Genomic DNA, 12662 nt, shown 5'->3' with positions numbered 1-12662 from the left:
TTGGGCCTCTCCCCCAGGCTATGTATGAGCAGGTTGCTCACGAACTACAGCGATGGAGAGTGACTGGAATGGTACAACCCATTTCAGGACCTCGGTGGCTATCACCCTTGGTGGTATTAAACATCTATATGGTCACTCTGCAATTCACACTTAAGTGACTGGCAGAGTGTTCATCGAACCAGTTTCATACTACTACTCTACCATTCCACTCTCGAATGGCGCGTGGGAAAAAGGAACAGCTAAATCTTTCCGTTAGAGCTCCGATTTCTCTTATTTTATTATCATTTCCCCCTACGTAGGTGAGAGTCAACAAAATATTTTCGCATTCGGAAGAGAAAGTTGGTGATTGAAATTTCGTAAACAGATCTCGCCGCAAGGGAAACCGCCTTTATTTCAGTGACTGCCACCCCAACTCGCACATCATATCAGTGACACTCTCACCCCTATTGCGCGGTAACACGAAACGAGCTGCCCTTCTTTGCACTTCTTCGATGTCCTCCGTCAATCCTACCTGGTAAGGATCCCATACCGCGCAGCAATATTCCAGCAGAGGACGGTCAAGTGTAATGTAGGCTGTCTCTTTAGTGGGTTTGTCGCATCTTCTAAGTGTTCTGCCAACAAAGCGCAGTCTTTGTTTCGCCTTCCCCACTGTGTTATCTATGTGGTCCTTCCAATTTAAGTTGCTCATAATAGTAATGCCTAGGTATTTAGTCGAATTGACAGCCCTTTTGTTTGTGCGATGTATCGTGTACCCAAATTTTGTCGGACTTCTCTTACTACCCATGTGGATGACCTCGCACTTTCCTTTGTTTAGTGCCAGTTGCCGCTTTTCGCACCATTCAGAAATTCTCTCTAGATCATTTTGTATTTGGAATTGATCGTCTGATGATTTTACTAGACGGTAAATTACAGCGTCATCTGCAAACAATCTAAGGAGGCTGCTCAGATTATTAGATAAAAAAAAGCCTTAAGGAAGTTTACGCCCATGTGCTGCTTTTAATAAGCCCACAAACCGGAGAAATTTATGGATAGACTGGGACAGGACACATTCTTTTCGAAGACTGACTGGTAATTGTAAGTATGCCTCACATCACTCGACGTGCAGTCCAACCAATATTTTGTGATCAACTCCTCACCTGGGTTTGTCCCAATTTCAAACACTACTGTAGAAAGTGCTTCAGGTCTGGGTATATTTCATTGGCTCCTGAAACAATTGAGAACCAAAACACCGCTCATATGTTGTTGTCAAGCACTGTATGCCTGCTGGTCATTTACCAGATGTAGAAAGTTTATATCAAGTACTTGCTACCACTAGCTTGAAGAGTATTAAGAAAAAGTCAACGAAGAACTTTAATACTTATACCATAAATGCGCAGTCCTAAATACTCGTTCTGCTTATTCAGTCTTACCTGTGATTAAAGGTCTGCTGGCGCCCCAAAACATAATTTATCCGGACACCTGTAGCTTCTTGTCATGTTTGTTGAACTGTTTTGGAAATACTGTGCAAATGTCTGCGCCGCTGAACCGGCTGTGACGGAAATTCCGTTGTGTGGGCCCAAGATTATGAGGTCGTATTTCAGCAGTTACAAGACGCATTGTTAAGTGGTCGCCGTTTGATTCAGTTTCATCCTACTAAGAAGTGGGTGCATCTTGGTACGGGATTGGAGTTGTGCCCTCCCACACAATGGATCCGTCTGTCGAAACCATTGCTTTTGGCTCGAAAACTCTCAACAAAGCGGAGTGCAATTACAATCTGAATAAGAGTCACTCGACATTATCTATGATGTTCTCAAGTTCCACCAATGCTTGTATGTTCGGAAGTTCTATCTGATTATAGATCACCTACCTTTAATGCTTTGTTCAGTACTTCCAGGTCTGTCACAAAACAGATAGCGCAAAATTTGGTACTGTGGACACTGTTACTGTCAATTATGAATACAAGTTGTTGTACAGGCCCACTGCATAACATTCGAATGCTGATTCCTTGTCTCGGTTACAGGTTAGTACCGACACTGAGTTTGAGGTATAGTGTTATCACACTGATACTCAAGATTAGGAAACTCTTCAATTTTTTCCACTTGACTTTAGGGGTATTGCTGGACTAACAGTTGCAGACATAGCTCTTCAGTTAGTTTTCCAGTAAGTATAACATTGTGATCACATAGACTGAAAGAAATTCCCCATCCAATGGCGCGCCACTACTTTTTGCATTGTCACTCGGTATTCGTGCGGTCAGGTGTTCTGCTGCTGCACACAGAGAATGAGGATGCACAGGTTGTGATTCCTCACTCCCTCCAGTGGCGAGTTGTCACTGTTGCATCAAAGTGATTGGAAGGTTGTTCGCACACAGTAACTTGCCCACCGTGATTGTACTAGGCAGGTTATTGACACCCAAATTCAGGAAGTTATGTCTCGCTGTAGCGCGCGCGCGTGTGTGTGTGTGTGTGTGTGTGTGTGTGTGTGTGTGTGTGTGTGTGTGTGTGTGTCTCCGCTACGCCACGACCGTTGCGACAGTGGCGACGTGTCCACAGTGATTTCTCGAACAGGGAACCGTTGTTGGTGACAGACGCATACACTAAATTCCCTAGCGTTGTCACCATGTCGTCCACACCGAAGTTCTTTCTGAGGTACTTGTCTCTGACAACCGAACGCAGTTCACGGTTGTCAGTTTTCAACAGTTCTGTGCTGCTAACGGCATCCACCACGTAACTATTGCTGCTTTTCACTATCAGTCTAATGGTGAAGCTGAATGGTTCTTTGGAAGGCATAAAAGTCACACGGAGGAACTCCGGTCCTGCCACCTATTGGAGTGAGTGTTCAAGGTTTTTCTTTGCGAAATGAGGGGAAATCGCCGGCGTAATTATTACACTATCACCACCATACTTTTTTAGCATCTCCTGTGACCAGCGTGGAAATATTTCGTTCCACCAGTCAGATTAAGTCGAGCCACAGGACGAGTTTTTGGAAAGAAACAGAGTCGGTAGCACAGTGCCATTAAACAATATTCTGGGGATGGCCCGAGACTCGTGTGAAGTTCCTCTGGGCCGCACCAGCATCTGCAAAACTAGATGCGGATCCCGTACGTCAGAGGTTCCACCGTAAAATAATGGCCAGCAGACGCAGCTCGCCGCTGAAGTCCGCAACTGCAGTCGTCTCCGCCTTTCCACCAGTCGCCGTTCAGGACGGTGGAGGTCGAGGCGGAGAGGCGGACGGCGGGCCACCTCTGTCGCCCGTCCTGAAGCCCGAGCCGATCTCTGCAGAGGCGCCATCCCCAGACAGCCATCACGGCACCTCCTGCAGACAGCCCGACCGCCAGCGTCAGGGGGGGGGGGGGGGTGCACGCTGTGCCCAGTTTTTCGGCTGCTGTCCCCAGTCAGTCGCGGGTAGTTACCGGGGTGCTGACAGGGTGCTGTCATCGTCTCATTACACTTATTGCCTTCTCAGCTACACTCCTGGAAATTGAAATAAGAACACCGTGAATTCACTGTCCCAGGAAGGGGAAACTTCATTGACACATTCCTGGGGTCAGATACATCACATGATCATACTGACAGAACCACAGGCACATAGACACAGGCAACAGAGCATGCACAATGTCGGCACTAGTACAGTGTATATCCACCTTTCGCAGCAATGCAGGCTGCTATTCTCCCATGGAGACGATCGTAGAGATGCTTGATGTAGTCCTGTGGAACGGCTTGCCATGCCATTTCCACCTGGCGCCTCAGTTGGACCAGCGTTCGCGCTGGACGTGCAGACCGCGTGAGACGACGCTTCATCCAGTCCCAAACATGCTCAATGGGGGACAGATCCGGAGATCTTGCTGGCCAGGGTAGTTGACTTACACCTTCTAGAGCACGTTGGGTGGCACGGGATACATGCGGACGTGCATTGTCCTGTTGGAACAGCAAGTTCCCTTGCCGGTCTAGGAATGGTAGAACGATGGGTTCGATGACGGTTTGGATGTACCGTGCACTATTCAGTGTCCCCTCGACGATCACCAGTGGTGTACGGCCAGTGTAGGAGATCGCTCCCCACACCATGATGCCGGGTGTTGGCCCTGTGTGCCTCGGTCGTATGCAGTCCTGATTGTGGCGCTCACCTGCACGGCGCCAAACACGCATACGACCATCATTGGCACCAAGGCAGAAGCGACTCTCATCGCTGAAGATGACACGTCTCCATTCGTCCCTCCATTCACGCCTGTCGCGACACCACTGGAGGCGGGCTGCACGATGTTGGGGCGTGAGCGGAAGACGGCCTAACGGTGTGCGGGACCGTAGCCCAGCTTCATGGAGACGGTTGCGAATGGTCCTCGCCGATACCCCAGGAGCAACAGTGTCCCTAATTTGCTGGGAAGTGGCGGTGCGGTCCCCTACGGCACTGCGTAGGATCCTACGGTCTTGGCGTGCATCCGTGCGTCGCTGCGGTCCGGTCCCAGGTCGACGGGCACGTGCACCTTCCGCCGACCACTGGCGACAACATCGATGTACTGTGGAGACCTCACGCCCCACGTGTTGAGCAATTCGGCGGTACGTCCACCCGGCCTCCCGCATGCCCACTATACGCCCTCGCTCAAAGTCCGTCAACTGCACATACGGTTCACGTCCACGCTGTCGCGGCATGCTACCAGTGTTAAAGACTGCGATGGAGCTCCGTATGCCACGGCAAACTGGCTGACACTGCCGGCGGCGGTGCACAAATGCTGCGCAGCTAGCGCCATTCGACGGCCAACACCGCGGTTCCTGGTGTGTCCGCTGTGTCGTGCGTGTGATCATTGCTTGTACAGCCCTCCCACAGTGTCCGGAGCAAGTATGGTGTGTCTGACACACCGGTGTCAATGTGTTCTTTTTTCCATTTCCAGGAGTGTATATTCGAATTCGGGCATCCACCCCGCCATTCACGTGACACAGCACTACAGGACGGTGGTGCACAGGTCTGTGGGGCAGGGGTGTACTGCGGGACCAAGTTCTTTGGCTGACACCGAAATTGGTACCTCACGACGGATCCAGACGCCGCGGCGAACCAGACGCCGCGGCGAACCAGACGCCGCGGCGAACCAGACGCCGCGGCGAACCAGACGCCGCGGCGAACCAGACGCCGCGGCGAACCAGACGCCGCGGCGAACCAGACGCCGCGGCGAACCAGACGCCGCGGCGAACCAGACGCCGCGGCGAACCAGACGCCGCGGCGAACCAGACGCCGCGGCGAACCAGACGCCGCGGCGAACCAGACGCCGCGGCGAACCAGACGCCGCGGCGAACCAGACGCCGCGGCGAACCAGACGCCGCGGCGAACCAGACGCCGCGGCGAACCAGACGCCGCGGCGAACCAGACGCCGCGGCGAACCAGACGCCGCGGCGAACCAGACGCCGCGGCGAACCAGACGCCGCGGCGAACCAGACGCCGCGGCGAACCAGACGCCGCGGCGAACCAGACGCCGCGGCGAACCAGACGCCGCGGCGAACCAGACGCCGCGGCGAACCAGACGCCGCGGCGAACCAGACGCCGCGGCGAACCAGACGCCGCGGCGAACCAGACGCCGCGGCGAACCAGACGCCGCGGCGAACCAGACGCCGCGGCGAACCAGACGCCGCGGCGAACCAGACGCCGCGGCGAACCAGACGCCGCGGCGAACCAGACGCCGCGGCGAACCAGACGCCGCGGCGAACCAGACGCCGCGGCGAACCAGACGCCGCGGCGAACCAGACGCCGCGGCGAACCAGACGCCGCGGCGAACCAGACGCCGCGGCGAACCAGACGCCGCGGCGAACCAGACGCCGCGGCGAACCAGACGCCGCGGCGAACCAGACGCCGCGGCGAACCAGACGCCGCGGCGAACCAGACGCCGCGGCGAACCAGACGCCGCGGCGAACCAGACGCCGCGGCGAACCAGACGCCGCGGCGAACCAGACGCCGCGGCGAACCAGACGCCCCGAATACAGTCGTCGCTTACGACGACAGCATCGTCTTGCGTCGGATCCAGCAGCACGAGCTGTATTACAACCCACAAGTGTATTGAAATTGGCAGTCACCTGTACACAGAGATTTTCACTGTGTCCTGTCCCAAGCGAAGAGTCAGTGCTCAGCGACAGTAACAAGGTGATATTCCTATGGACAAGGCCTGAAATACTTAAATTTCGTATGTGTTGTATTATCCACTCGAACTCTCCCAGAAGTAAACCTACGACTAAATACGGTGCTGACGAGTGTTATTTCGTCTGTCACTACATGTACAGAAACAGTTAATATTAGATGCTGGTTTGAGCGGAGGGAGGTGTGCCCCCGTTGCCGAGAGTGGATATATGGAAATCAGCCGTGAGACCGGACTAACAGCCCGCACACCCTCTCCGAAGTCCCCAAAATCGTGGGGGGAGCTTACCGTTCGGCATTGAATGAGCCCGACCCACCTTAATACAATTCCTCAGGTACACCCAACCACCCATCTTGTATTGGTTCAGCCGTCTCCCTTTCTCGCAAGCAGTCACACTTGTAATGTCCCTTCACATCACGTCAAAACCAACACCCGTAAGACTTGTGTCCCTTTGTCATGAACTGTACTCCCTGGAGATTCATTTTCTCTGCACTGCTCCACTTACCGTAGTCCCTCAATACCGCTCGCTAATTTCGCGAGTCACTGAGCTTACAAGGTAGTCGCACGAACGTCACCCCCGTTCTATCGTCTGGTTCAGTGCTTTCCATAATACGAGCAACCACCTCGCTCGCCGTGTCCTGGGTATACAAAGTGCGGCACAGCGGCGCGGACCTGGTTAACTGCTCACGTCCGTAACGTGACTCGGTCACGTTTCTCACAGCATGCGCAGGTGTAACGTAACAGCTGGTGGGTGTCTTTCAACGACTCCCCTTCACCACATCCGTCACTATCCTACTTGCCCAACTACTCTTAGTACGTGGATACATTAAATCGCGGGCCATAGAAATTTTACAGTTAAACATTCTTTTGTTTAGACAACCACAACACATCACAAAGACATTAGACCATATCAGATATGCAATCACTAGAGAAATACTTATAATAAAATGTTGCCGTTCGGGAGTGAGGAATCCCAGAAAGCTGTGTCTGTAACTCTATAGCTACCTTGCTGATAACTCCCCTTATGTATCTTGCATCACATCATCTTCAACGACGTTGTTTCAGTCAGCACGACACTAGCATTGAAAACATTGATGGGCCCACCGGTAATTTCCAAGAATGATTGCCTATCTAAGTCACGAGGTCTAAACGATACATATCGAACGTGCGATTGTAAATCGTTCACGAGACTCTGGTGGCGGGCGTTATGATCAATTATTTGTGATCGTCATTTTTATCAGTTTCGGTCGTTCCTTTAGATGTTCTAAATTACACACGTCGGTGAATTATTTGTGATTTGCTTGGGAAACCCGGACGATTCCTGTCGATAGTGAGTGTGATGTCTGGTGTTCTTGACGTTTCTTCGGCGTATTCTCTCACATGGAAAAATATAATTCCATGCTTATCCAGCGTAGACAATTGTTTGACTTTTTGTCGCATATTGACTTTTTGTCGCATATATGGAGTACTACCGGAGGAGGAAAGCAGGGCCTGTGTAGACTGTGGTTTTGCGAAGTGTGTGAAACTTCGTAAGAGGAGTTTCGAAGCTGAAATACCGTTACGATTTCATTGCAGACAGTGCGGAAAACGAACGAGTATCAGGAAGAATATGTGGTTTGAATCTTCCAAATTATCCATCCAGACCAGCGTAATTCTTCGATCTTGCTGGATTCGACACTACACCTCGCAAGCAACAGCATCGGAAACTGACTTATCTGCTAATACTGTGTGTGACTATTTCGGGTTTTGCAGAGAAGTGTGTTACGTGGTAGTTACAAACGACAGTGTACCATTTGGTGGACCGCGCAAAGTTGTGGAAGTGGACGAATCTCATATGGCTAGAAGGAAGAACCAGAGAGGATGACCTTCAAAGAGTGAAATCGATCATATTTTTGTATTCGGTGCAATAGGAAGAGTGTCCCGGAAATGTTTCATTGTGAGAATATTGTCCAGAGACAAGGCCACTTTAGTGGGTCTGATAAAGCACTTCATACTGCCTGGTACTGAAGTCATTACAGACAGGTTTCAGTCCAACAAGACTCTGAAAGCTGAAGGATTGGACCACGAGTTCGTGAACCACTCTGCAGAGTTCCTGTCTTCGGATGACCCCAGAGTGCACACGCAGAACATCGAGCAGCTATGGAAATCTGTGAAGTCTTCCATTAAAAGAGAAGGGCGTCCAGGACAAAGAGACGAACTGTACTTGTTTCAGTACCTCTATTTCCACAACTTGCGTTGCAGGGAAAAGTTAACGCATGTGACACTCGGCCGATATTCTTGCACGATATTGGCAGAGTTCACCCTGGATATGGCAAAAAGAAAATTGTCCCTGTAGCGTACACATCACATGGACTGTCACATAACGACTACACCGACCATGAGTAAGGTAAGTCGTCTCCTTTGTAATTACAAGTACTTTTGTAACGCTCTTCTTTTGTTGTTGCTGTAGTGACCACTGCAAGCACACTCATAACGCCCGCCACCAGGGTCGCATAATCGATTTATAATCGCGCGTTCGATATGTATCGTTTAGACCCCGTGACTTCGATATGCAATCGTTCTTGGAATTTACCTGCCCACCTCTTCTCCAACTCACTTTGCTCCACAACCGTCCCATCCCTAACAACTCCTAAGAAATCACTAATCCTAGTCATGTAATGAGCAACTTTGACTTATAGTCTACGTATCGTCTGTCGACCCGGCCTCGCGAAGGTAATTCACACTGCGACAACTGTACAAGTTCCAGCTCCGGGACGACCGAACTAACAACACAGATAATACTACTCAGGTACCTGCGCTGCTGTCCAGCTTACGGCACCGGCTCGCCCAGCACGTGCTGCTGCTGCTGCTGGGACAGCCACTCCGTTGCGCCCGCCCGAAGCCGACCACGCATCGACGCTTAGGAAGCCATGTCTTCTTTTCGAAGCCAATGCACACCCAAAACGTCCCTCGCCGTCATGGCCGGAAAAGCTCACAGGGAATCTGTAATTTAGATCTTAAGGCTATCAGAAGATTATAATCAAAGTGCGCCCGAATTTCCTTTTGCCATCAGTGCACTTTCTCTTGTTAAGGTCTTCAGTTGCAACACTAATTTGGTTCAGCTCCGCAGGCTAGTCCGTTCTGTGCGGATCTCTTTATCTCTTCATCTCTGCGTGACCACAGAAAGCCACATCCTTTTGACCCTCCTTACTGCCTTCAAGCACTGTTCTGCCTCTATGACGAGTATTTGGTAAGGAAGGGAAGCGTTCGAGAGTACAGTGGAGCGTGGCTATAAAAACATTCAAAGTGTAACTCCTCGTTACATATCTGGTCTTTTTGAAACAAAAATGTATTCGAACTGATCATGAACAATTCCCATATTTCATACAGAATCACAAATTCCCGCATTACAACAGAGAAACTTAAATAAAAGGACAACAACAACCAATAGAATGGAGTATTATACGGACAGTAGCAAGGGGCTTTATTCAAAGAGTTCTAATGAACGTCCCTATTGTTTCATAATTATGATATAAACACAACGCACGTATTGTTAACGTCTCTTGCGTCGTTGGGAGCCGGGCAAATTAAAGAAATTTACTTTTGACTTTCGATTATAGATTCTGTTTGGACAATTATTATCAGGCATAAGTATGACCGTTCATCGTAGTGAATCATATCAAAGAAAGTGTGTTAATAAAAACAGAGTTAAGGAAAAACTATAGTGTCCTACGATTTCGAACAAAGTATCACGAGAAGCGAACCGCATATTGGATTTTCTCTGGACAATAGTAACAATAATAAATTATTCAATATTAATATTAAAAGGAATAGTTTCCAACGGGAAAAATATCGTGCTGGGTTAAATGAACCCTGTGATCTTTGAAGGAATTAATTAGGTGTACAGGGACTATGCAAATCAGATCATTCTGAAACCGAATAGGGCTCCTGATAACGGTTAATGAGCATCTTTGGCAGCAACCGCCAAACAACGCAGCCAACCGATGATGTTAATTTGAATTTAAACTTATTGATCATCAAATATTGACTAAAATGTGTCGCCTCGGTTTCATGTTCTCGACAAGGCGACGAATGCCGGTTGGGCACAGAAAAAGGACATTATAGAAGTGCCAGCAGGCAGCAATAGGAAGCGTCAAAAAGGACCTGTAATAAACGAGTGTCGTTGTAACCGAGATTCGTATTTTCAGTCTACTCTGGTGACAAATGGTAATGAACAAATTTATTCAAGCCTTGTTTTATTTTACATACAGTATTCACTCTTACACTGACCGTTTTGGTTAGTGTTACAGGGCCAGATCAGTCAATCATCCAGGCTGTTGCCCCTGCAACTACTGAAAAGGCTGCTGCCCCTCTTCAGGAACCACACGTTTTTACTAATGTATTTACTCCTTTGACTAGTTACAGGTGAAATCCTTAGGTAGTACACAAGGAATCGACAGAAAGTTTTCTGCTTACCTCTCTAAATACGCAGTTCCCGCCAACGCCATTGTAGCCCGCATTAGAGATCAATGCAGGAGTATAGATCTGATGGATTGCACTGAAATTCCTCTCAACAATAGATTCCGCGTCTCTTAGGCGGCCGCACAACGGCAGTCAAGTGCGATAGCGCCGCCGCCGGGTGGAATCCCACACACACACACACACACATTGTGTGCTTCTGATCTGCCCTCCATCCTATGAGCGTGGAGACTGCAGGGCGACACGTCGATCCTGACTTGCAGATTTTCCATCGCAGTGAGGCCCACGTTCAAGGTGACAGTACAGTGCTTCGCGTTACGCCGTGGCGCCACTCCAGTACTATTAAGTGAATAGCTTCATCACATTTATTTGTTCATCCACTAACCAACTACGTATCTCAAGCAAGCGATAATCAGAGTTCAGCGAATCTGATACCGATGTGGAGGAAATTGCATTACTGCTTCTTGACTAGAGTGTTTGTGCGCACGTCTTGTGAATAATTTTCAGTGCACACATTCTGGGAAACACTGGACAGAGGTAAAATATAATCAATCGAGCCCGATTTGTTGTTTGAACTATCTGACAGAGCACGTGTAAATCGTCCAAATTCGAATCGATTACTTTTGCTTATAAACAATTCACGACACATTTTGTCAAATTCATTGAACGTCTGAGATAGTAAAATTTTTTATGATCTCTTTCACAACCGTAGAAGGAGTAATCTTTAGAAGGAGTGATCTTTCTGGGTGTTGGGGCAATACGAAATGCTTTTCTTCGTAGTGGAGCCAATATGGTTACTCTTCTTCATATTATAGACTGAGGTGACGGGAGTCCTGGGATAGCGATACGCACACATACAGGTGGCGGTAACATCACGCACACAAAGTATAAATGGTTCGTGCACTGGTGCAGCTATCATCTGTACTCGGGTGATTCGGTGGAACGGTCTTCGACGTGATTATGGTCGCATGGCTGGAACTAACAGACTTTGAATGCGGAATGGTAGTTAGGGCTAGATGCATGGGACATTCCGTTCCGGAAATATTAAGAGAATTCAGTACTGCAAGGTCCACATCGACGAGAGTGAGTCGAGAGTCCCAAATTTCAGGCATTACCTCTCACTGTGGCCAAAGCAGGGTTCGACGGTCTTCACTTAACGACCGACAGCAGCAGCGTTTGCGCATGTTGTCAGTCGAAGCAGACAAGCAACAACAGTTAGGGCAGTGGGGCAAAATTTGGCGTTCACGGGCTACGGCAGCTGACCACCGATGCGTGTGCCTTTGCCAACAGCTCGACATCGCGTGTAGGGCGTCTCCTGGGCTCGTGACCGTATCGGTTGGACGTTTGAGGACTGGAAAACAGTGCCCTCGTCAAATGATTACCGATTTCAGCTGTAAAGAGGTGATGGTACGGTTCGCGTTTGGCGCAGACCCCTCGAAGCCGTGGACTGAAGTTGTCAACAAGGCAGTGTGCAAGCTGGTGATGGTTCCAAAATGTCGTGGCCTTTGTTTACACGGAACAGACAGGGTTCTGGTTATGTTCGTCTACTTTGAAACCATTTGCAGCCATTCGTGGACTTCATTTCCCCACACATTGATGGAATTTTTACGGATTACAGTGCGCCATTTCACCGGGCCACAGCTAATCGATACTGATTTCGAGAGTATTGTGGGCGGTTACAGCGAATGTTTTGCCCACCCAGATCGCCCTACATAATCCCATCGAACATTTAGGGGACATCATCGAGAGGTCGGTTCGTGCAGAAATCCCACACCGGAAACATTTTCGCGATTACGCACGGCTACAGAGGCAGCGCGGCTCAATATTTCTACAGGGCACTTCCAACGACGTGTTGAGCCCGTGCCACGTTAAAGTTGCTGCACTGGAGGTCCAACACGATATTAGGAGGTATCCCACGACTTTTGTCTCCTCAGTGTATACACGGTGGTCCACTGATCGTGACCGGGCCAAATATCACACAAAATAAGCGTCAGACGAAAAAACTACAAAGAACGAAACTCGTGTAGCTTGAAGGGGGAAACCAGATGGCGCTACGGTTGGACCGCCAGATGGCGCTGCCATAGGTCAAACGGATATCAACTGCGTTTTT

Source organism: Schistocerca nitens, chromosome 7, assembly GCF_023898315.1.
Source record: "Schistocerca nitens isolate TAMUIC-IGC-003100 chromosome 7, iqSchNite1.1, whole genome shotgun sequence".
Taxonomy (NCBI): Eukaryota; Metazoa; Arthropoda; class Insecta; order Orthoptera; family Acrididae; genus Schistocerca; species Schistocerca nitens.
This window is presented reverse-complemented; position numbering follows the sequence as displayed.